This window comes from Ahaetulla prasina, chromosome 8 (assembly GCF_028640845.1).
Source record: "Ahaetulla prasina isolate Xishuangbanna chromosome 8, ASM2864084v1, whole genome shotgun sequence".
Taxonomy (NCBI): Eukaryota; Metazoa; Chordata; class Lepidosauria; order Squamata; family Colubridae; genus Ahaetulla; species Ahaetulla prasina.
This window is the reverse complement of record NC_080546.1, coordinates 10,345,266-10,368,833: the sequence shown is the minus strand read 5'-3', so window position 1 is coordinate 10,368,833 and position 23,568 is coordinate 10,345,266. Positions and strand designations below refer to the sequence as shown.

Genomic DNA, 23,568 nt, shown 5'->3' with positions numbered 1-23,568 from the left:
AACCCAATTTTTTTTCTCCCCCTATATTTTCATCACAATAAATTACCAAATATTTTATAACCATTTTATCATACAAACCTTAACCAATTCCATTTCTTTTTTAATTTTTTTCCAACATTTTATATGACCCATTGATCCCAGAAGCACGAAGCTGAAGCCTGAAGATGACGAATGAGACTTCGTCGAAACGTCGCCAAGACACTTCTAATTTTACATGGGAGAAAACCCGAATAACCAAAGACCTACATACAAACACCCATGAAAACCTCAGAAAACATATATATTATATAATATATATTATATAATTATACTTATATATAATTATAAAATATATATTATATAATTATATACATTATATATAATTTGGGTTGCCACAAAGAAGACGGAGTCAAACTATTCTCCAATGCACCTGAGGGAAGAACAAGAAGCAATGGGTGGAAACTGATCAAGGAAAGAAGCAACTTAGAACTAAGGAGAAATTTCCTGACAGTTAGAACAATTAATCAGTGGAACGACTTGCCTGCAGAAGTTGTGAGTGCTCCAACGCTGGAAATTTTAAAGAAGATGTTGGATAACCATCTGTCTGAGATGGTGTAGGGTTTCCTGCCTGGGCAGGGGGTTGGACTAGAAGGCCTCCAAGATCCCTTCCAACTCTGTTGTTATATTATATATTATATATATATTATTTATTTATACATATAGTTTTAATGCCACCCATCTCCCATACAAGACAGCTCTATTCTTTACTTGTGCAACACATTGGCTCTTTTATGTACAGCCCTGTACGTATATATACAGGCCACCTTGACTTACAAGTATTTGCATAGTGACCTAAGTAACAACCGCCCTGAAAAAGCGACTTATGCTTAGTCCTCACACTTACGACCCATCGCATCATCCGCACAGTCACATGATCAAAATTCGGGTGCCTGGCAATGGGCCTACATTTACAACGGTTATATAGTATCCTGGAGTCATGGAGTTACCGATACCTTGTATGGGAGAAGGGAGGCATTAAAATTAAATGAATGAATGAATGAATGAATGAATGAAACATACATACATACATACCATTTCCCCCAAAATAAGACATCCCCTGATAATAAGCCCAATTGGGCTTTTGAGCGTATGGCAATAAGGCCAAGCACTTATTTCAGGGTTCAAAAACATATAAGACAGGGTCTTATTTTTGGGGAAACATGGTACAAGTAGCCCTTGACTTTCAATTATTCTTTACAAGTTATAAGGGCAGTGAAAATAGTGACGTATGACTGTTTTTCATACTTACGACCATTGGAGCTGCCCCCCCCCGGTCACATGATGAAAATTCAGATGCAACTGGCATGTATTTACGACAGTCGCAGTATCCCAGGGTCATATGATCCCCTTTTAACATTAGTTAAGGGCAAAGTTTCTAAGGATAAGAAGTCTCATGAAATCTGACCGCTGATACTTCAGAAGGAAGAGCACTAAAATGGGATGTGGGAAAAGCCCATCTATATACTTTTTCTATAGTCCATTTTATAAAAATTTTTGTAAAAATTTTGTAAATTTGAATTAGACTTTTATAGTGTTTTTAATCTATTTATGTATATTGTTTTATGTTGGCTGTAAACCGCCCTGAGTCCTTCGGGAGAAGGGCGGTATAGAAATTTAATAAACTAAACTAAACTAAACTAACTTTTGCGACCTTCAGACAAGCAAAGTCAATGGGAAAGCTAGATTCGCTTAATAACCGTGTTACTAACTTAACCACGGGGATCCCCCTAACAAAGTGGCAAGGGAGGTCTGCCCTGCTTAGCAATGAACAGACATTACCCTCTCAGGTTAACCCTGACATTAACCCGGTGGGACTCCGTCTTCTCCCTGATCTTCAGACCTTTAAGCGCGAGCTCAAGACCTTCTTTTTTCACCAAGCGGGGCTGGCCTGATTGATTTTAATATTGTGGGTTTTTAGTGGGCTTTTATTCTATTTTTGTAATTTTCTTAATTAATATTTTTAACCTACAGCGATTGAATTAGATTTTTAAACTGGATATTGTATTTTAAATTTTTGAATTATTGGTGTTTTATCTGCTGAGTCTTCGGAGAAGGGCGGTATAAAAATTTGAAAAATAAATAAATAAATAAACCCAAATCCCAGGTGCAAGGCAGAATGTCCTTGACTCCCAGAGAAAAGAATGTTATTTTGGCTACTTCCCCCCTCCCAGTTTCCCACAGCACTAAATGTGGCAGCCCTGAAGTGCCAAAGAAAAAAATGGCGTCCAACCTGGAATTCAGGAGAAACTTCCTCATCATGAGAAGAATTAACAGTGAAACAGTTTCCATCCAGAAGTTGTGGGTGCTCCAACGCTGGAGGTTTTTAAGAAGAGACTGGATAACCATTTGCCTGAAATGCTATAGGGCAGTGAGTGCCCAAAGTGCGCGGGTGCAAATGTATGCATGTGTGCCCAAACCCCCAAAATGCAGTGCGAGTGCCCTCTGCAAATGGGTGCTGGCCTTTAGATACATGCACATCTCCCATGTATGCGCCCCGCCCCAGCACACATGCCCCCTCCCGCACCCTGTATTGGCTTCCAGGTTGGTGCAGGAGGCTTTCCAGGCCAAAAATGGGGTGCAGAGCCTCCCCACGCCCTGTTTTGGGCCCGGAAAGCTTTCTGCACCAACCTACACCCCTCCATGCATTTGCCCTGCCCCCCCGAGCATGCGCAGCAGAGACCCGTAGACTAGCTGGCCGGTGGGAGGCGTGGTGCGCGCACGCACGGAGGAGCTGGGCTGGCATGCCTTGTGGCACGCCATCACGGCTATAGGGTCTCCTGCTTGAGCAAGGGCTGGACTAGAAGACCTCCAATGTCCCTTCTAGCTCTATTCTGATTCTGAATGTCTTTGCCAGCCCAACCGATGGTTTGTTCTGGGGAGAAAAAAAACATTAAGAAGGCATGTTACCTTCAGCTCCTGAAACAAAGCTGGAAAAGCAATGAAACAATTAAGCCAAAAAACGGGAACGCTTAAATCTCTCTTTTTCCCCCCCTCCCCTCCATCAAGACCATCTGACAAAATAGTCATTCTTGGGAACGTAGCATTTGTCCAGAGCTACTTTTAAAGCTTTATTGCCGGTCAGAGATGGCGCCCGAATAGCCCATCTCCAAGCCCAATAGTCTTAGGCAATAAACATCCATGCCATATATCACCGGCAGAGAATGGCAGCCATGGCTGGGTTGGGCTGCTGTTCACGCCACAATAGCCAATGCCGCACACTGAAGCCGCGTCCTTCGCGTGTCGCGGGGAACATCTTGAGGAAGGCTGGAGGGAGATGCCCGCACCTGAACACACTTCCATTGTGCTAAAGTCCACATCTGCATCTCTAATCCGGTTCTGGCACCTGCAGTAGGCGTGTAGCGTGACATGCCATCTGCAGGCTGGATGCATGCTACATACACGTACATACGCCCACGCACACACCATCCCATGCATTTAATAGCTAGCTAACCTCTTAAGAATTATTAAAGCCTTAGAATCAGAGACTACAGCATTAAGGATCAGGGGAATTTGGAGGTTCAACTGGCTGAACCTCTTTGTCTGGAGAAGAGGACCGTTCATACAACTCTCACTGTAGCCCTTTCCATACATTTTGCTCCCCCCAAGTCTGCCATCTTTGTTAGTACATTGGGCTGCGATTTTCAAGTCACACGAAAGAACGAACGAAAGAAACAATGAACGGACTTTTGCAAACAAAAACTGCATTAAAAATAAAGTTTTTTTTAAAAAAACCATGAGACAAGATAAAATATTACAATTGGCGAGGCCTCAGTCAGTGGGTAATAAAAGTCTTTCTAATTTATAGGCAGCATTTAGCTACGGCTCACCGAGAGACTGAATCACGCCCGGATCTGATAACTGTACCAAAAATAAAAAATAAAAAAAAATTAGAGATGCCTTTGGTGACGCCTATCACCTATTTTCACTTTAAAAAAAAAAAGACAGACTTTTTTTCTTAACTAAATAGATATTTTTAATACCTATTAAAACAAGTCACATTTGGACTGCCCAGCGATGCGTGGAGAATTTACTGAATCTGCCTCCTTTGGTGAAGCAGACCCACTTTTAAAAGCTATAAAACAAGCCAGCAAGCAAAATAAAAAGACAGCTGGTCAACATTTTTAGGGTGGGTGACAGTTTGGTTGTCGTTGTCGTCCCCCTCTTGCTCTTTAACAAAGATCCCTGAGGGATGGAAAAGAAATCTTGCAGAAACCAAAAGGTTTCTTCGCTTCCCGACTTTTTACGAGCTCCTTTTTAATGGCAGGATTTGAGTGTACACGGAAACAGGGGGGGGAAAAAAACATGTGCCCTCCAGACGGTACAATTTGGATTTTTTTCTTTACTCAAAGTAATTCCAGAGAGAGAGAGAGAGAGAGGGAGGGAGGGAGGGAGGGAGGGAGAGAAAGAGGGAAGGAGGGAGAGAAAGAGAGAGGGGGGGGGAGAGGGAAGGAGAGGGAAGGAGAGAAAGAAAAAAGAGAGAGGGACAGAGAGGGAAGGAGGGAGAGAAAGAGAGAGAGGAAGGAGGGAGAGAGAAAGAAAGAGAGAGAGGGGGGAGAGGGAAGGAGAGAAAGAAAAAAGAGAGAGGGAGAGAGGGGGGGAAGGAGGGAAAGAGAGAGAGAGAGGGAAGGAGAGAGAGAAAGAAACAGAGAGAGAGAGGGAAGGAGGGAGGGAGAGAAAGGGAGGAAGAGAGGGAAGGAGGGAGGGGGAGAGAGAGAGAGAGAGAGAGAGAGAGAGAGAGAGAGACCCCTACCCCCCAAAAAAATAATCAAAAGGAGTTTGATGGCACCTTTTCCGATTACCGAAAATGCTTTTAATAAAATCTGGTCTTTCTCTCCCCCCCACTCCCGCCACTCTCCTACTCCAGAGTCCGAGCCAGTCCTGCTGCAACCCAGCCAACGACCTGGGGTGGTGGGGCACTGCTGCAGAGACCCCAGACCCAGGGCTGAGAGGGCAGCAGAGATAGATAGATAGATAGATAGATAGATAGATAGATAGATAGATAGATAGATAGATAGATAGATAAAAGGCGAAAGAGTCCCGCGGAAAAGCCCCCCCCGCCTCTTTTTTTTTCTGGCACCCGCTGCTGTTGGGGGGCTCCGGGTTGGAGGGCTGGACAAGGTCGGGCTGAGCAGAGGAAAAAGGTGGCAGGAGGAGGAAGGAAAGAAGGAAAAGAGGGAGGGAGGGAGGAAGGAGGGAGAGGAAGGAGAGAAAGAAAGAGAGAGGGAGAGGGGAAGGAGGAAGAGAGAGAGAGGAAGGAGAGAGAGAAAGAAACAGAGAGAGAGAGGAAGGAGGGAGGAGAGAGGGAGGAGGAGAGAGGAAGGAGGAGGGAGAGAGAGAGAGAGAGAGAGAGAGAGAGAGAGAGACCCCTACCCCCAAAAAATAATCAAAAGGAGTTTGATGGCACCTTTTCCGATTACCGAAAATGCTTTTAATAAAATCTGGTCTTTCTCTCCCCCCCACTCCCGCCACTCTCCTACTCCAGAGTCCGAGCCAGTCCTGCTGCAACCCAGCCAACGACCTGGGGTGGTGGGGCACTGCTGCAGAGACCCCAGACCCAGGGCTGAGAGGGCAGCAGAGATAGATAGATAGATAGATAGATAGATAGATAGATAGATAGATAGATAGATAGATAGATAGATAAAAGGCGAAAGAGTCCCGCGGAAAAGCCCCCCCCGCCTCTTTTTTTTTCTGGCACCCGCTGCTGTTGGGGGGCTCCGGGTTGGAGGGCTGGACAAGGTCGGGCTGAGCAGAGGAAAAAGGTGGCAGGAGGGAGGGAAGGAAGGAAGGAAAGGAGAAAGGGAAGGGAGAGGGAGGGGGTGGGGGTAGGGGAGGGAAGGAAAGAAGGAAGGAGAAAGGGAAGGAAGGAAGGAAGGAAGGAGAAAGGGAAGGAGGATGGAAGGAAAGAAGGAAGGAGAAGGAAGGAAGGAAGGAAGGAGAAAGGGAAGGGGTGGGAGGAAGGAGGAGGAGAAGAGAGGAAGGAAGGAAAGAAGGAAGAGAAAGGGAAGGAAGGAAGAAGAAAGGGAAGGGGAGGAGGAGGGAGGGAGGAAGGAAAAAGAAGGAAGGAGAAAGGGAGGAAGGAAGGAGGAAGGAATGAAAGGGAGGGAGGGAGGAGGGCGAGATGGAAGGGTGAGAAGAAAGAAGAAAAAGGAGGAGGGAGGAAAGAGGTTGGGAAGGAAAGAAGGGAGGAAAGAAGGAAAAGAGGGAGGGAGGGAGGAAGGAGGGAGAGAGGAAAGCAGAAAAAGAAGGAGAGAGGGAGGGAGGAAGGAAGGAAAGAAAGGAGGAGGAGGAGAGGAAGAAGAAGAGGCCGCAAAGTTGAAGCCGGGAGTGCAGCGCAGAGGAGGCGGAGGCGGAGGGCAGCCCAGCCGGTCCTCCGCTCCGTCCCCGGGAAAGGCAGAGCCGCCGCAGAACCAACCGGGCGACGCCGGCCGCTCATTCACTCACCGCTCCCTCCGGCCGTCCGGGGCGCCGCGGACCGCCCGCCCTCCGCAAAGCAGCCCAAGTTCAACACTTGCCCCGCATCCCGCCGGGCGCCAGGCCGGCGGCGGAGGCGGCGTCGGAGCTGCCCCCGCGATGCTCCTGAGGCTCCGGGGGAAGAAGCCGCCTGGCTCCGCTTCGCAGCCGGCGCGGAGAGCTGGCGCGGCCGGGCGGACGCCGGGAGGAGGAGGAGGAGGAAGAAGAAGGAGCCGGGGGGTCCGGCCTTGCCCGCGGGGGGGAGCCGAGCGGGAGGGCGGCGGCGGCGGCGGCGGGGCAGCAGGCGGACCTCCTCCTCCGTCCAGGTAATCCCGCCCGGGGCGGCCGGCGGGCGGATTGGCCCCAGCCGCCGGGATTTGCATCTCAATGGCCAGCGCGCCAGCCAACTTTGCAGCGCCGGGCAGCGGCAGCAGGAGGAGGAGGAGGAGGAGGAGGAAGGAAAAAGAAGGAAGGAGAAAGGGAGGAAGGAAGGGGAGGAAGGAATGAAAGGGAGGGAGGAGGAGGGCGAGATGGAAGGGTGAGAAGAAAGAAGAAAGGAGGAGGAGGAAAGAGGTTGGGAAGGAAAGAAGGGAGGAAAGAAGGAAAAGAGGGAGGGAGGGAGGAAGGAGGAGAGAGGAAAGCAGAAAAAGAAGGAGAGAGGGAGGGAGGAAGGAAAGAAAGGAGGAGGAGGAGAGGAAGAAGAAGAGGCCGCAAAGTTGAAGCCGGGAGTGCAGCGCAGAGGAGGCGGAGGCGGAGGGCAGCCCAGCCGGTCCTCCGCTCCGTCCCCGGGAAAGGCAGAGCCGCCGCAGAACCAACCGGGCGACGCCGGCCGCTCATTCACTCACCGCTCCCTCCGGCCGTCCGGGGCGCCGCGGACCGCCCGCCCTCCGCAAAGCAGCCCAAGTTCAACACTTGCCCCGCATCCCGCCGGGCGCCAGGCCGGCGGCGGAGGCGGCGTCGGAGCTGCCCCCCCGATGCTCCTGAGGCTCCGGGGGAAGAAGCCGCCTGGCTCCGCTTCGCAGCCGGCGCGGAGAGCTGGCGCGGCCGGGCGGACGCCGGGAGGAGGGGGAGGAGGAAGAAGAAGGAGCCGGGGGGTCCGGCCTTGCCCGCGGGGGGGAGCCGAGCGGGACGGCGGCGGCGGCGGCGGGGCAGCGGGCGGACCTCCTCCCTCCGTCCAGGTAATCCCGCCTCGGGCGGCCGGACGGCGGATTGGCTCCAGCCGCCGGGATTTGCATCTCAATGGCCAGCGCGCCAGCCAACTTTGCAGCGCCGGGCAGCGGCAGCAGGAGGAGGAGGAGGAGGAGGAGGAGACGCGCCTTCCGCGTTGGGTTGTGGTTGCGCAGGCTTGTGGAAGCCGCCGGAGGAGGAGAAGGAGGAGGAGGAGGAGGAGAGGGGTGGGGGGCGTTAGGGGGAATGGCGTGGGGGGGGGGGAGGAGGAGGAGGGTTGTAGCGGCACATCTGCTGACTCTGTGTGTGTCTGTGTGTGTTGCGGGGGGCGCAGTGCATCCTTCAAGCGTTGGGAAGCCCTTGAGAAAAAGACGCAGGCTGCGCTAAGCCGGCGTGTGCTGTGCCTTGCCGGCATCCCTGGACGGTGGCACAAGCATTTGTAGCCGGTTGTGGGCATCCCTTGCGCAGCGCGGTTTCTGGGCGGTTGTGTGTGTATCCCTTGCACAAGCCTTTGGAGGCGGGTGTGCATCCCTTTGCACAAACGGTTTCTGGGCGGTTGTGTGTATCCCTTGCACAAACCTTTGGAGGCGGGTGTGCGTCCCTTGCACAAACGGTTTCTGGGCGGTTGTGGCCATCCCTTGGACCAGCATTTGTAGGTGGTACAAGCAGTTTCTGAGCAGTTGAGTGCATCCCTTGCACAAGCGGTTTCTAGGTGGTTGTGTGCATTCTTTGCACAAGCATTTGTAGGCGATTGTGCATCGCTTGCACAAACAGTTTCTGGGCAGTTGTGGCCATTCCTTACACAAGCATTTGTAGGTGGTTGTGGGCATCCCTTGCGCAGCGCGGTTTCTGGGCGGTTTTAGTCCATCCCTTGCACAAGCAATTTCTGGGTGGTTGTGTGCATTCCTTGCACATGCATTCGAAGGCGATTGTGCATCTCTTGCACAAGTGGTTTCTGGGTGGTTGTGTGCATCCCGTGCACAAGAATTTGTAGACAATTGTGCATCCCTTGCACAAGTGGTTTCTGGGTGGTTGTGTGCATCCCTTGCACAAAAATTTGTAGACGATTGTGCATCCCTTGCACAAGTGGTTTCTGGGTGGTTGTGGCCATTTCTTGCACAAGCATTTGTAGGTGGTTGTGTGAAACCCTGGCGCAGGCAGTCTCTGGGGAGCATCCCTTGCACAAGTGGTTCATCCGTGATTGCAGGTATCCCTTGCAGTTTCTGCATAGTTGTGGGCATCCCTTGCACATACTATTTCTGGGCGGTTATGGGCATCCTTTTGCACAAGCCAGCACAACACAGGGTAACTTTGCCTGCCTGCCGGGCGGAGCCCTTGACTTCCACCCCTGGAACTGATTCACACAGCTTACCTTGGGTCTGTGGGTCTCTTGGAGGCTTAAAGGGACGATGCGAACCCAGCTCCTGGGCACTGCAACCCAGCAAGGGCAGGTTCACTTAGCAAAGGAGAGGAACTCCCATTGCTTGGAACTGCATCAGAATGTGGGACACATGATAGGGACCCACTGGTGGCCTAGTTGGACACACACCCCCCCGAGAAAATTATTATGTGCACTTTATTTATAAGCAACCCTTATCAATTAACTGCAGTGATTCGCTTAACAATTGTGGCAAGAAAAGTCACAAAAGGAGATCACATGACCCCAGGACACTGCATCCATCATAAGACATGATGAGACAGTTAACAAACATCTAAATTTCAATCACGTGACCTTGGGGATGCTGCAGTGGTCGTAAGTGTTGAAAGCTGTCATAAAACACTTTTTTCTGTGCCGTTCTGTGCTTTGAACGGTCACTAAATGAACTGTTTTAAGTCGAGGATTATCTGTAGTAGGTTGGTCTGCTAATGTACTCAAGATGTATTGGAAGAGGCTAATACACTGAACTATGTATTATTTCCACTACTTTTAGCCACTGAAGTACTTACTTCTGCCTTTTTTAATCACTACATTTCACTAAAATACTGTGGTAAGACACGCTCACATCCCCCCCCACACAAATATCACCAAAATATCTATGCAGTATCCCTTGGAATTTCTTGCACCATACTTACTACAACAACACAACAGCTGTAACAAACCTAACTCTGTAAAAAAAAAAATATTTATAAAGTCTTGGATTATTTTACTTCCTTGCAAGACGAGCAAGCGCATTCTCCTGATAGACCAGGATGGTCCAAATTTTGCAAGAGGAGAAATTCACTGGTTCTTTCGGAGCAAGGAGAAGAAAAAAAACTAGATTTATTTTATGACGTGTGAAATGCAACATTCGAAACGAATGAATTCTCTTTCCAGGATGGAAACGGAAAAATGGAAATCTTTTATGTCTCCTCTTTTATTCCAGCCACCGCCGAATAAAACACAGCAGGTCAAATACAACATTGATGATTGGAAATAAAATCCTAACATTGCTCATAAAAGGTTATGTTGCACTAAAAGGGAAACGACTCTCTTTCCAGTTCTCTTACGCGCCCAAATTCCATTAATAACAAGAGAATTACAAAAACCAGATCTTTTATACCCTCAAATTGTTTTTCTCAGGATAACAAGCAGAAGACTGGGCTAATTTTTCTCCAAGTATTCAAGAAAAGTAGGAGAAAGGGCAGGGGTGAAATCCAGCAGGTTTTGACAGGTTCTGGAGAACCGGTTGCGGAAATTTTGAATAGTTTGGAGAACCAGCAAATGCCACTTCTGGCTGGCCCCAGAGTGGGGTGGGAATGGAGATTTTGCAATATCCTTCCCCCTGGAGTAGGGAGAGAATGGGGATTTTGCAGTATCCTTCCCCTGGAGTGGGGAGGGAATGGGGATTTTGCAGTATCCTTCCCCCTGGAGTGGGGAGGGAATGGGGATTTTGTACTAACCTTCCCCTGGAGTGGGGAGGGAATGGGGATTTTGCAATATCCTTCCCCCTGGAGTGGGGAGGGAATGGAGATTTTGCAGTATCCTTCCCCTGGAGTGGGGAGGGAATGAGGATTTTGCAATATCCTTCCCCCTGGAGTGGGGAGGGAATGGAAATTTTGCAGTAACCTTCCCCTGGAGTGGGGAGGGAATGAGGATTTTGCAATATCCTTCCCCCTGGATTGGGGAGGGAATGGAAATTTTGCAGTAACCTTCCCCTGGAGTGGGGAGGGAATGGAGATTTTGCAGTAACCTTCCCCTAGAGTGGGGAGGGAATGGAGATTTTGCAGTATCCTTCCCCTGGAGTGGGGAGGGAATGGGGATTTTGCAATATCCTTCCCCCTGGATTGGGGAGGGAATGGAAATTTTGCAGTAACCTTCCCCCTGGATTGGGGAGGGAATGGAAATTTTGCAGTAACCTTCCCCTGGAGTGGGGAGGGAATGGAGATTTTGCAGTATCCTTCCCCTGCCACGCCCACCAAGCCACGCCACACTCACAGAACTGGTAATAAAAAAATCTGAATTCCACCACTGAGAAAGGGGTCATATTTAGGCTTCTGGATACCTCATCAGAACATTAAACTCCCGTCCATTAAGTAAGATCCATTCAACATTACACTTAATCCTTGACCTACAACCCACAATCGAGCCCAAAACGTCCATTGTGAAGCAAGAGATTTGTTAAGTGAGTTTTGCCCCATTTTACGACCTTTTTTTTTTTGACGCAGTTGCTAAAAGTGAATCGCGGCTGTTGTTTAAGGGAATAATGTGATTGTTAAGTGAATCCGGCTACCCCCATTGACTTTGCTTGTCAGGAGGTCGCGAAAGGGGATCACGTGACCGCAGGACACGGCAACCCTCATAAATGCGAGACAGTTGCCAGGCGCCTGAATTTCGATCGTGTGAAAAATGATCCTAAACCATTTTTTCCCCAGTGGTGTGGTAACCTTGAACGGTCACTAAACAAATGGTTGTAAGTTGAAGACAACCTGTAACCCCTGCCTGTTAAGCAAGAGAGACAGTTTGGTCTAGTAGTGGTTAAAGGCGCCAAACTAGAAATTAGGAGACGGTGAGTTCTAGTTCTAGTTCTGCTTTAGCCTTGAAAGTTAGCTGGGTGACCTTGGGCCAGTCACTCTCTGTCTCTCAGCCCAACCCACCTCACGGGGTTCTTGTTGTGGAGGAAATAGGAGGAGGAAGACATATTGGATATGTTTGTCACCTGGAGGTGTTTGTAAGCCTTCGTCTTTCTTCTGGCTTCTATATTTCCAGAAGACAAGTTGGAGAAGGTTCAAGGATGCTACAGAGACTTCAGAACACGTCCTGTGAGCACAGATGGAAAGGATTTGAGAGGTTCCCTATGGAGAAAAGACTGAAGGAGGGCATGACCGTCGTGTCCAGGTACAAAATGGGAGCTTACAAAAGATGGAGTCTTTTCTAGGTTTGTAGGAACCAAACCCTTGCTCCTGGGGAAGAAAGCTGTGGCAAATCTAGACAGCGTACTAAAAAGCAGAGACATCACCCTGCCAACAAAAGTGCGTATAGTCAAGGCGATGGTTTTCCCAGTTGCAATGGATGGCTGTGAAGGTTGGACCATAAGAAAGGCTGAGTTCCAAAGAATTGAGGCCTTTGAACTCTGGTGCTGGAGAAGACTTGTTGTGTCTGCGCCTCCCAAGCCGGGCCTCCTGCCAGAAAGTGACTTGGACAGTGAGGGGGAAGGGCCGTCAGGACTTACCTCGGGAGCACCGGCTTCCCTGGCTCAGCTCCAGGAGCCAGAAGCAGGCCAGGTGGAAGAAATAATGAGGTCTCCGTCCCCTGACTCTTCCCCCTCCCCAGGCCACGCCTGCAGACCCAGCTGATGGCAGTCAGGCTTGGTTGGACCCTAGGTTTCATAGGCAGGAGAGGAGGGAACAACAGAAGCAAGGGTGGGGCAGGCCTAGGAAGTGCTGAGTCATGGAGCCACACCCCACAGGATATAAAAGGCAGCAAGAGCTGGTGTGTCTCTTTGTAACAGGCAAATCCACTGATTAAGAGCTGAAGTTTGTTTCTGAGTGACTCACCAGGGTCGTGGACGATAACAGAGGCTCTTGGCAGACGCTGGCTATTCTGCTGCCAGAGCTGGTAAAGGTAAAGGTAAAGGTTGCCCTCGCACATACATGCTAGTTGTTGCTGACTCTAGGGGGCGGTGCTAATCTCCGTTTCAAAGCCGAAGAGCCAGCACTGTCTGAAGACATCTCCGTGGTCATGTGGCCGGCATGACTCAACGCCAATGGCGCACGGAACGCTGTTACCTTCCCACCAAAGGTGGTCCCTATTTTTTCTACTTACATTTTTACGTGCTTTCGAAACTGTTAGGTTGGCAGAAGCTGGGACAAGTAACAGGAGCTCACCCCATTACACGGCAGCACTAGGGATTCGAACCACTGAGCTGCCGACCTTTCGATCAACAAGCTCAACGTCCTAGCCCCTGCCAGAGCTGAATAGTGCTGGTTAATTAAGCCATCACTCGGACGGAGGTGAGGGAGGACACAACAAGACTTCTGCGAGTCCCTTGGACTGCAAGGCGATCCAACTGGTCAGTCCTACAGGAGATCAACCCTGACTGCTCTTTAGAAGGCCAGATCCTGAAGAGGAAACTGAAATACTTTGGCCACCTAATGAGAAAGAAGGACTCCATGGAGAAGAGCCTAATGCTGGGAATGATTGAGAGCAAAAGAAGGGGACGGCAGAGAACGAGGTGGCTGGATGAAGTCACTGAAGCAGTAGGTGGGAACTTCAGAGGTAGAGGACAGGAAGGCCTGGAGGAATGTTGTCCATGGGATTGCAATGGGTCTGACACGACTTCACAAATAACAGCAGCAAGGAACCAAACCCAGAGTCTAATCTCCTTAGATTTTATTTAAATGTAAGAAAAACCTGAAAGTAAAACCTGTCCAAGAATGGAACTGTCTTTATCTAAAGAGGTGGTGGCTCTCCATCTCTGGAAGTGCTTCTTGGTAGCCTCTCAAGGATGGTTTTATTGGTTTATTGGTTATCCTACAGACTGCAGAAAGTTGGACCAGCTGTTTCTTGTGGTTTCCTTCCAATTGCAAAACTTTTATTTTCTTCCTCCTCCTCTTCCTCCTGCTCTTCAGTCTTCTCCATCTTTTTGTAGGGTCAAAGGCATCAATAAGTCACCGCAAAGACCTTTCTGAGTGGAGACAGGTGTGGGCATTAGTTTCAGAAGAGGGATCTTGAAAAGCTAAAACATATGAAGAACAATTGCAGGAACTGGGTATTTCTAGTCTAATGAAAAGAAGGACTAGGGGAGACATGATAGCAGTCTTCCAATATCTCAGGAGCTGCCCCAAAGAAGAGGGAGTCAAGCTATTGTCCAAAGCACCTGAGGGCAGGACAGGAAGCAACGGATGGAAACTTATGGAGGAGAGAAGCAACCTAGAACTAAGGAGAAATTTCATGACAGTGAGAACAATTCATCAGTGGAACGACTTGCCTCCAGAAGTTGTGGGTGCTCCATCTCCGTAGGTTTTAATGACGAGAATTGGACAACCACTTGTCTGAAATAGTAGAGGGTTTCCTCCTTGAGCAGGGGGCTGGGCTAGAAGACCTCCAAGGCCCCTTCCAATTCTGTCATTCTGTTTAAAGCAGGCTGTTTGGAAAAGAGAAGTGCTTAGCTTCCAAGGCAGGTCTAGGCAAATGGCTGACTTCTACGCTGGTGGATACAACCGGTGTCTATCCCGATAGGTCAAGCCAGCTGCTGAGTAAGGACATTTGAGTAAATGCAGCGAGGAGGTGAGCCCTTCCTGACCACTCCGAACTCAATTTACAGGGTTTTCCTTTGTGTTGACTAATGAGGGGTACAAGTAAGTTTTGTGCGGGGGTCCCTGGCGTTTAATCATGGGGTCCTGATCAGGCACAAAGCTAGTATAGCTTCCGAGGTCACAAAGTTCATCCTTCATTTGAATTCTTGTCTTGGCCTGTTTCCATTTGCCAGTGACAGGGTTTAATTTATGGCGGTGGCCATGGCTGATACTATTTTCTCAATCAATAGTTGGGCTTCAGTTATCTAAATTTCCCTGCATGAGTCTTGACTCCCAAAAGTACCAGTCCATGGGGCTAGTATCTTAGTTCTCCTTCCTCTCCAGATCTTTCCATCCATATATATATATTTTCTGAGGTTTTCGCGGGTGTTTGTATGTAGGTCTTTGGTTATTTGGGTTTTCTCCCGCGTAAAATTGGAAGTGTCTTGGCGACGTTTCGACGAAGTCTCATTCGTCATCTTCAGGCTTCAGCTTCGTGCTTCTGCTTGCTCCCAGAAGCGGCGGGGGGTGGGTGGGTTATGCCAGTGGTGGATTGTGGTTGCGGCGCGATCCTGTTGCAAACCAGTAGTAGAACCCAGCCCTGGGTCACGTGTGCATACGTGGGAGCGGGGCACATAGAATTATGGGTGTGGGCATGTGTGCGGACGACCCCCTCCCCTGCTCCTGGCAGGCGATGGCAAAAAGGTTAGCCATCATTGCCCTATATCATTTCTGACAGATGGCAGTCCAGTCTCTTCTTGAAAGTTTCCAGGGATGAAGCTCCCACAAGTTCTGAAGGCAACTTTCAGAACTTAATTAGTACAATTAGCACAGGGGCCCCCCAAGGCTGTGTGCTTTCCCCACTTCTCTTCTCTCTATATACCAATGACTGCAGCTCCAATGATCCATCTGTTAAGCTACTGAAGTTCGCAGATGACACAACAGTGATTGGTCTCATTCGAGACAATGACGAATCCGCATATAGACGAGAGGTCGAACGACTAGCCTTGTGGTGCAACCAAAACAATCTGGAACTGAACACACTCAAAACCGTAGAAATGGTGGTAGACTTTAGGAGAAACCCTTCCATGCTTCCACTTCTCACAATACTTGACAACACAGTATCAACAGTAGAAACCTTCAAATTTCTAGGTTCTATCATATCGCAAGATCTCAAATGGACAACTAACATCAAAAACATCACTAAAAAAGGACAACAAAGAAAGTTCTTTCTGCCAACTCAGTAAGCTCAAACTGCCCAAGGAGCTGCTGATCCAATTCTACAGAGGAATTATTGAGTCTGTCATTTGCACCTCTATAACTGTCTGGTTCGGTTCTGCAACCCAACGAGAAAAACACAGACTTCAGAGGATAATTAGAACTGCAGAAAAAATAATTGCTACCAACCTGCCTTCCACTGAGGACCTGTATACTGCACGAATCAAGAAGAGGGCCGTGAAAATATTTGCAGATCCCTCGCATCCTGGACATAAACTGTTTCAACTCCTACCCTCAAAACGACGCTATAGAGCACTGCACACCAGAACAACTAGACACAAGAACAGTTTTTTCCCGAAGGCCATCACTCTGCTAAACAAATAATTCCATCAACACTGTCAGAATATTTACTGAATCTGCACTACTATTAATCGTTTCATAGTTCCCATCACCAATCTCTTTCCACTTATGACTATATGACTATAACTTGTTGCTGGCAATCCTTATGATTTATATTGATATATTGACCATCAATTGTGTTGTAAATGTTGTACCTTGATGAACGATCTTTTCTTTTATGTACAGCCCTGTACGTATATATACAGGCCACCTTGACTTACAAGTATTTGCATAGTGACCTAAGTAACAACCGCCCTGAGTCCTTCGGGAGAAGGCGGTATACAAATTAAAATATTATTATTATTATTATTATTATTATTATTATTATTATTATTATTATTATTATTATTATTATTATTATTATTATTATTATTATTATTATTATTATTATTATTATTATTATTATTATTATTATTATTATTATTATTATTATTATTATTATTATTATTATTATTATTATTATTATTATTATTATTATTATTATTATTATTATTATTATTATTATTATTATTATTATTATTATTATTTATTTTTATTATTATTTTTATTTTTATTATTATTATTATTATTATTATTATTATTATTATTATTATTATTATTATTATTATTATTATTATTATTATTATTATTATTATTATTATTATTATTATTATTATTATTATTATAATAATAATAATAATAATAATAATAATAATAATAATAATAATAATAATAATAATAATAATAATAATAATAATAATAATAATAATAATAATAATAATAATAATAATAATAATAATAATAATAATAATAATAATAATAATAATAATAATAATAATAATAATAATAATAATAATAATAATAATAATAATAATAATAATAATAATAATAATAATAATAATAATAATAATAATAATAATAATAATAATAATAATAATAATAATAATAATAATAATAATAATAATAATAATAATAATAATAATAATAATAATAATAATAATAATAATAATAATAATAATAATAATAATAATAATAATAATAATAATAATAATAATAATAATAATAATAATAATAATAATAATAATAATAATAATAATAATAATAATAATAATAATAATAATAATAATAATAATAATAATAATAATAATAATAATAATAATAATAATAATAATAATAATAATAATAATAATAATAATAATAATAATAATAATAATAATAATAATAATAATAATAATAATAATAATAATAATAATAATAATAATGGCGGGGTGGGTGGGTTATGCCAGTGGTGGATTGTGGTTGCGGCGCGATCCTGTTGCAAACCAGTAGTAGAACCCAGCCCTGGGTCACGTGTGCATACGTGGGAGCGGGGCACATAGAATTATGGGTGTGGGCATGTGTGCGGACGACCCCCCCCTCCCCCCTGCTCCTGGCATGCGATGGCAAAAAGGTTAGCCATCATTGCCCTATATCATTTCTGACAGATGGCAGTCCAGTCTCTTCTTGAAAGTTTCCAGGGATGAAGCTCCCACAAGTTCTGAAGGCAACTTTCAGAACTTAATTAGTACAATTAGCACAGGGGCCCCCCAAGGCTGTGTGCTTTCCCCACTTCTCTTCTCTCTATATACCAATGACTGCAGCTCCAATGATCCATCTGTTAAGCTACTGAAGTTCGCAGATGACACAACAGTGATTGGTCTCATTCGAGACAATGACGAATCCGCATATAGACGAGAGGTCGAACGACTAGCCTTGTGGTGCAACCAAAACAATCTGGAACTGAACACACTCAAAACCGTAGAAATGGTGGTAGACTTTAGGAGAAACCCTTCCATGCTTCCACTTCTCACAATACTTGACAACACAGTATCAACAGTAGAAACCTTCAAATTTCTAGGTTCTATCATATCGCAAGATCTCAAATGGACAACTAACATCAAAAACATCATTAAAAAAGGACAACAAAGAATGTTCTTTCTGCGCCAACTCAGTAAGCTCAAACTGCCCAAGGAGCTGCTGATCCAATTCTACAGAGGAATTATTGAGTCTGTCATTTGCACCTCTATAACTGTCTGGTTCGGTTCTGCAACCCAACAAGAAAAACACAGACTTCAGAGGATAATTAGAACTGCAGAAAAAATAATTGCTACCAACCTGCCTTCCACTGAGGACCTGTATACTGCACGAATCAAGAAGAGGGCCGTGAAAATATTTGCAGATCCCTCGCATCCTGGACATAAACTGTTTCAACTCCTACCCTCAAAACGACGCTATAGAGCACTGCACACCAGAACAACTAGACACAAGAACAGTTTTTTCCCGAAGGCCATCACTCTGCTAAACAAATAATTCCATCAACACTGTCAGACTATTTACTGAATCTGCACTACTATTAATCGTTTCATAGTTCCCATCACCAATCTCTTTCCACTTATGACTATATGACTATAACTTGTTGCTGGCAATCCTTATGATTTATATTGATATATTGACCATCAATTGTGTTGTAAATGTTGTACCTTGATGAACGTATCTTTTCTTTTATGTACACTGAGAGCATATGCACCAAGACAAATTCCTTGTGTGTCCAATCACACTTGGCCAATAAAATTCTAAAAATTCTATTCTATTCTGTTCCATTGGCTGATTGCTCTCAGAAAATTTCTCCTTATTTCCAGGTTGAATCTCTCCTTGATCAGTTTCCATCCATTATTCCTTGTGTGGCTGTCGGGTGCTTTGGAAAATAGCTTGACCCCCTCCTTTCTGTGGCAGCCCCTCAAGTATTGGAGCTGGGTCCTGGGGGGGGAGACGACACCCAGATTTAAATTCTCAGATTAATTTCCCAATACGGAGAAGCCCCTCCACAGCTGTTTTAGAACTGGGGGCTCTTTCTAGCATCTTTTGTACAGATAGTTCTCGACTTAATGACCAGAATTGAAGCCGAAATTTATGTAGCGAAGCGAGGCATTTGTGATGCGAGCTTTTGCCCCGTTTTACAACCTCTCTTGCCACAGTCAAGTAAGTGAATCATTGCAGCTGTTAATTTAGTATGACGGTTGTTAAGTGAATCTCGCTTCCCCGTGGACTTTGCACGTCGGACGGTCGCAAAAGGCAATCCCGTGGTGGCGGGACACCGCAGCCGTCATAACCACGAGTCCGTTGCCAAATGGCTTAATTTTGGATGGAGATGCTGCAATGGACGTAAGCATGAAAAATGGTCGTAAGTCCTTTTTTTTTCAGTGCCCTTGTCACTAAGCAAACTGTTTAAGACTACCTGCATTGAAGGGACCAAAATTGGACACAGTATTCCAAATGGGGTGTTTTGTTCCCCGCTATTTAGCACACAAAGTGTCCTTCAGCCTCAGGGTGTGAACGTACCTGGAACCTGAGTGAAAATGTCGCTTGAGGAAAAGGCATCTGGGCATTTTAAAATGAGCTGAGCCAAGTAGGTTACACAGTGGAATTACTAATCGCTTGCACTGTAGAATTGGCCGATTGCCTCTGCTGGCAGGCCTCAGAAATCCGTCTCTTCCCAGCTCTGAAATTAGCCTCAAGAATGTGCCAAAAACCAGAGAATTTTTTCTTACCTCTCCTTGATAATTTAGGAGAGTTTGGCTCCGTTTCGGAGGCAAGATTCTGGTGGTTAGATTGCAGTAAAGGTAAAGGTTCCCCTCGCACATATGTGCTAGTCGTTGCCGACTCTAGGGGGCGGTGCTCATCTCCGTTGCAAAGCCGAAAAGCCAGCGCTGTCCGAAGACGTCTCCGTGGTCATGTGGACGGCATGACTCAACGCCAAAGGCGCACGGAACGCTGTTACCTTCCCACCAAAGGTGGTCCCTATTTTTCTACTTGCATTTTTTACGTGCTTTCGAACTGCTAGGTTGGCAGAAGCTGGGACAAGTAACGGAAGCTCACCCCGTTACACAGCACTAGGGATTCGAACCGCTGAACCGCTGACCTTTCGATTGACAAGCTCAACGTCTTAGCCCCTGAGCCACCATATCCCTTAGATTGCAGTATTGCAGGCTAATTCTGCCCGACCGCCGGCAGTTCGATCCTGACCGGTTCAAGGTTGACTCAGCCTTCCATCCTTCCGAGGTGGGTGAAATGAGGACCCAGATCGTTGGGGGCAATAGGCTGACTCTGCAAACCGCTTAGAGAGGGCTGTGAAGCACCTTGAAGCGGTATATATGAACAATATACCACTATAACAATATATAGAGAGCAATATGAAGTGATATTGCTCTCCCTCCCTCCCTCCCCTCCCCTCTCTTAATTCCCTTTTTCATTCACCCTCCTGCTGGTGCAGTTGTTAGAATGCAGCATTGCAGCCTAATTCTGCCAACCATCAGTAGTTCGATCTTGACTGGCTCAAGATTGACTCAGCCTTCCATCCTTCCAGGATCGGTGAAATGAGGACCCAGATTGTTGGGGGCAATAGGCTGACTCTGTAAACCGCTTAGAGAGTATATAAGTCTAAGTGCTACTGCTATTTGGACAATCATGATGAGGTTCCAAATGGAAATAGCTCTATCAAATCTTTGCAGCTTAAGTACAGGTAGTCCTCGTCTTACGACAGTTCGTTTAGTGACCGTACAGAGTTACAATGGCACGATGGCTGCAGCATCCCCACGTGGTCAGAATTCAGTGTCCTGGAGTCAACCAACCCTTTCGTGACCTTCTGACCAGCAAAGTCAATGGAGAAGCAGGATTTGCTTTACAATAGTTTGACTAACGTAACAGCTGCGATGATGCATTTAACAACCTTGGCAAGAAAGCCATAAAATGGAACAAAACTCACCTAACAAATGTCTCACTTAGCAGCCTACGTTTTGGGCTCGATTGTGGTCCTACGTCAAGGACGACCTGTAGTTTGGATTCCACGTTTTGCCAGCAAACTTCTGTGGTTTTGTGGAAGTTCAGCTGTGAAGCTTGGCAGAGTTTCTTAATCAATCAATTTCAGTAGTCCTTGACTTACAACAATTCATTTAGTGGCCGTTCAAAATCACGACGGCAGCGAAAAAAAGCGACAACGATATTTTTTCCACCCTTAAGATGGTTGCAGCGTGATCAAAATTCAGATGCTTGGCAACTGACTCATTTTTATGATGGTTGCAGTGTCCCGGAGTCATGCGATAGTTCAGATTCCATGTTCTGTGAGCAGATTTTTGTGGATTCGTGGATGTTGAGCGGTGAAACTTGGCAAAGCTGCATAATCAATCAATTGTTCTATTTCCAGGCTTCTCTCTGAAGACATCAAGCTGTTGCCTGTGATACAATCTGTTGTTTTATTCTTAGCTCTGTAGCTCACCAAATATTCTCCATAACTGAGCTGAGATTTGGATTTTGGTCTCCCAAGCAGAGATGGTATTTAGCTAGTTCGTACCGGTTTGGGCGAACCGGTAGTGGACATCACAGACGGGCCCACCCACCTGCCCCGACTCTATGCTGTCCTATTTAGGCACGGTTTTGAGGCCACTTGCATGCATTGAAGATGTCTGTGTGAGCAAAGCACATGCGCGGAAGGCCGGGTGCATGTGCGGAAGATGCGCGAAGCGAGCGTGTGCGCGGTGAACCGGTAGCAACAAAATGTGAAACCCACCCCTGTTCCCAATGTATGTCCAGTTCTCAGCCCTCCCCAAACTAAGATGTATTGGATTGTAAGATCACGTAATCACGTAATCCTCAATTTACAACCAATCATTTAGCAACTGTTCAGAGTTATGACAGACCTCCATGAGGGTACTTTGACCTGGATTACAAGTTCTGACACCTGGGAGCTGTCTCGTGGTCATGTGATCTCCCTCCAGGTATCCAGAAACTGGGCTGCATTTATGGTGTCAAGCCCAAGTAGCCAGGAGCAGGTTGTTGTGATCCGCCAGCAGCCTGCGGAGCTGGCATCGGAGTCGGATAGCAATAAGGCTGAGGAAGAGCGTGGGCCAGTCCTGGAGGCTGGGGAAGGCCCGGATGAGGGCTCTATGTCAAAGGCTGTGGGGCCAGGGTCATCGGGGAGTGAGGTGCGGACTCCAGAGCCTCCAGAGACTGACAGTAGTGAGGCAGAGGAACAGGAGGAGCCTGTTCCTAATGCACGCATGAGAAGAGCTGCCAAAAGGCAAGAACAGCTCAAGCAAAGAGGACGACTCAGGAGTAGGGCCAAGAAATGATTGGCCCCTCCCATAAGGCTTAAAACAGACCAGCAACGGTGTTTGGGCTTTGCCGGAAAACAACGTTGATAGTTTCTTCTTCTTGCATTTATTTTGTATCGGTGTCTTCTGAACTTTGCCAAGAAAGGCCTTTGGCAATTTGCCTAATTGTACCAAGGTTGGTGATAGGACTGAGGAATTTGTGTTGGGAGGAATTTGCTTTAATTTAGTTGAACTACGCTGAGAATGGCTTAGGACCGGGATACCTACGGGACCGCCTACTGCCATCGTCTATCTCCCAACGACCGGTGCGTTCTTACAGAGAGGGACTCCTTAGGGTGCCGTCAGCCAAACAATGTCGACTGGCGGCCCCCAGGGGGAGGGCCTTCTCTGTGGGAGCTCCTACCCTGTGGAACGAACTTCCCCTGGACTTCGACAATTACCTGACCTCAGGACCTTTCGCCGCGAACTTAAAACTTATTTATTTCGTCTTGCTGGACTGGCTTGAATTTTTAATATTTTAAATTGATTTTATGGGTTTTACATTTTTGTAATTTTATAGGGAGATATTTTATTTATGGCCAATTGAATAAGTTTTTTAAGGGTTGTTTTTAGTATTGTATTTGTAGTTTTTGCTTTTATTTTGGCTGTGCACCGCCCTGAGTCCTTCGGGAGAAGGGCGGTATACAAATTAAAATATTATTATTATTATTATTATTATTATTATTATTATTATTAATAATAATAATAATAATAATAATAATAATAATAATAATAATAATAATGAAGTAATTCTCAGCTGTTCGAATAAAGTTTGTTTGTTTTTTCCCACTGACTGAGTTTCCTACTACCTACTTGGGCCTGGGTCACAACACAGGAGTTGAGTTCAAAGCATTAAAGGTTTATTATATGCTACCTATAGATGAGAATATATCTACTGTATCAAGCCAAATTGGCGCTAGGTAAGGATCAATGGAATTCACAGGGGACTGGACTTAAGCCTCTTGTGGCTGTGTAAGGATGCCACTCCAATGACGCATTTGACCCCACCTTCGGTCTTGGCCTGCTTATCTCTTACAGTTTGCATCATCCTGTGGTTTCATAACTGCATTTCACAACAATTTTGCTGAAAGCAGAGTAATACAGAATAATAGAATGACAGAGTAGGAAGGGACCAACCCTCTGTTCAGGCAGGAGACTCTATACCATTTCAGTCAAATGTCCAATCTCTTCTTAACAACTTCCAGTGTTGGAGCACTGCATTACTATTCTTCTTCTCATCCTTCCTATTCCTATCTCGTCCCACTTACGACTATAACCATGTTGCTTGTATTTTTACGATTTCTATTGTTCAGTTTGTTTCCTAGTATGATTTGATTGCTTATTAGTAACCTATGACTATCACTAAGTGTTGTATCTTATGATTCTTGATGAATGTATTATTTCTTTTTTCTTTTTT

General features: G+C 45.9%; 1 protein-coding gene across 2 annotated transcripts in view; it reads right to left on the bottom strand.

The window, feature by feature from the left end:
* Positions 1-23,568, bottom strand: part of SHROOM3 (shroom family member 3) — a 261,704-nt gene that overhangs the window by 103,310 nt on the left and 134,826 nt on the right. The window contains exon 1 of one of the 2 annotated variants that reach the window (XM_058193381.1): positions 6,481-6,752. The exons of the other annotated variant lie outside the window; for it this stretch is intronic. The gene's annotated coding sequence lies outside the window, so the exon portion shown is untranslated. Of the gene's footprint in view, positions 1-6,480; positions 6,753-23,568 lie in introns of those variants that run through there. 2 annotated transcript variants of the gene reach the window in all.